This window comes from Jatropha curcas, chromosome 7, assembly GCF_041381405.1.
Source record: "Jatropha curcas cultivar XTBG-Jc1 chromosome 7, XTBG_Jcur_1.0, whole genome shotgun sequence".
NCBI classification, from domain to species: Eukaryota; Viridiplantae; Streptophyta; class Magnoliopsida; order Malpighiales; family Euphorbiaceae; genus Jatropha; species Jatropha curcas.
Genome location: NC_143157.1, coordinates 16,371,646 through 16,373,870, shown reverse-complemented (window position 1 = coordinate 16,373,870; position 2,225 = coordinate 16,371,646). Strand labels below are relative to the sequence as shown.

Genomic DNA, 2,225 nt, shown 5'->3' with positions numbered 1-2,225 from the left:
TTACAAGCACGTCTTCTACAATTCCTCTAGGATATTTAATTGAACGATCTGCTAATTGCAAAGACATCCTTGTTGGTTTGAGTTCTCCCATACCTAGCATCTTAAAAACTTCATAGGACATAAGATTAATGCTAGCACCTAAATCTGCCAAAGCTTTTCAAAGTCAAGATTACCAATGTTACAAGGGATAGAAAAACTTCCTGGATCTTTTAACTTTGGAGGCAGTTTATTTTGGGTAATTGCACTGCACTCCTCGGTTAACATTACCGTTCCTTGATCATCAATCTTTCGTTTCTTGCTCAAGATATCTTTTAGGAATTTAGCATAGCTAGGCATTTGAGCAAGAGCTTCAGCAAAAGGAATATTGATTTGAAGCTTCTTAAACACATCTAGAAATTTGAGGAAGCTCTTGTCATCTTGTGCTTTCTTTAATCTTTGTGGAAAGGGAACAGGGGGAACATAGGGTTTTACCTTTTCCTGTTCTTCTAAGTCAATGATAGGCACCTTTGGCTGTTCTTTTTCTTCTTTTTCTTTCCTTGGTGGTTCATCTAATTGTTTGCCACTTCTCAAGGTGATAGCCTGCACTTGTTCTTTTGGATTCTTTTCAGTATTGCTAGGTAACGTACCTTGAGGTCGAGATGCCATCATGTTTGCAAATTGCCCTAACTGAATCTCCAAATTCCTGATTGCGGCCTGCTGGATTTTATGGTTTTCTCTAGTTTCATTCATGAACTCAATGTGTGATTTAGAAAGAGCAGTGAGGAGATCATCATGAGATTTCTTTTTTGGAGGATGGAACCCTGGTGGTGCATTCAAGGCATTGTTAGGATTACCATAGGATAGATTAGGATGATTCCTTAACCTGTTATCATATGAATTTGAATAAGGGTAATTCTTTCTTCCTTGATTCATCACATAGTTCACTTGCTCTAAAGTTTGTGGATTTAAAGAGTCCATGATGCATTCCCCAATTCCATGTTGTCCATTACACCTATCACAAACTTGCATGACAGAATTCATAGGGTTAGTAGTTAACATGTCCAATTTTCTTACCATGTTATCTACCTTTGCATTAAGTGCTGTAATGGCGTCTATTTCATAGACTCCTGCGGTTCTTCTTCTTTCGGAATTATTTTGGTAATGGTTGTTGCTTGCCATTTCCTCTATCAACTCATATGCTTCATCAATTCCTTTCTTTTCAAAGGATCCACCTGCAGTTGCATCTAAGGTAATTTTGATGTTAGGAGATAATGCATTATAGAAAGTTTGTACTTGTAATCACTTGGGCAAACTGTGATGTGGGCACTTTCTTAACAAGTCCTTGAATCTTTCCCAAGCTTCATACAAGCTCTCTTGATCATGATGAGCGAATGTCATTATCTCATTGCACAACTTGGTGGTTTTTGAGGATGGAAAGAATTTAACTAGGAATTTTTGAGCTAATTCATCCCATGTTGTAAAACTCCCAGCGGGACACGATTGCAACCATGATCTCGCTTTATCCCTAAGAGTAAAAGGGAAAAGCCTCAGCTTGATTGCATCTTCAGAAACACCATTTTGTTTGAATGTGTCACAAATTTCCAAAAAATTGGTGATGTGAGCATTAGGATCTTCATTAGGCAAACCCCCATACTAGATCGAGGTAGAGAGCATTTGGATAATTGCGGGTTTAATCTCAAAGTTATTAGCTTCTACCCTAGGTCTAGTAATACTTGAGGTTGTCCCATTCAAATTAGGTGTTGTATAATCCCTTAAGGTACGGACCGGATGTTGAAGTGGTGGCCCGACCATGTTTTCATTCTCATTTTCGTTTTCGTTTGCCATGTCTGCTTGTTGTTCGAGTTTTATTTCTTGTGTTTTTCTTGCAGCGTTGAGCCTTTGAAGAGTTCGTTCAATTTCCGGATCAAAGACTAGAGGTTCAGTCTTCCTTGATCTTCTTTGCATAAAATACCTGGAACAGTACTTAAAAGAAAATTAAATAAAAGAGTGTCTAAATTAACAATAGGGTAATTCGTATTGATATTGATACGCCAATCCCCGGCAACGGCGCCAAAAACTTGACAGCGTTATTTTCGCAAGTGTACGAAATCGCAACAAGTAATATAGAGTGAGAGAGTATCGTATCCACAGGGATTGTTTATCAATTACCAAAATTATGTTAACCTATTATTATTTAGACGATGATAAAAGAGATTTGCTATAAGGTAAATAGAATTTAAAATAGA

The 2,225-nt window shown here is 37.5% G+C and overlaps 1 non-coding gene across 1 annotated transcript; it reads left to right on the top strand.

Moving 5' to 3' along the window:
* Positions 1-1,289: 1,289 nt before the first annotated feature.
* Positions 1,290-1,395, top strand: LOC149494771 (small nucleolar RNA R71). Its single transcript, XR_016321950.1, has one exon. It is a non-coding gene; the product is annotated as a small nucleolar RNA R71 (small nucleolar RNA).
* Positions 1,396-2,225: the final 830 nt, after the last annotated feature.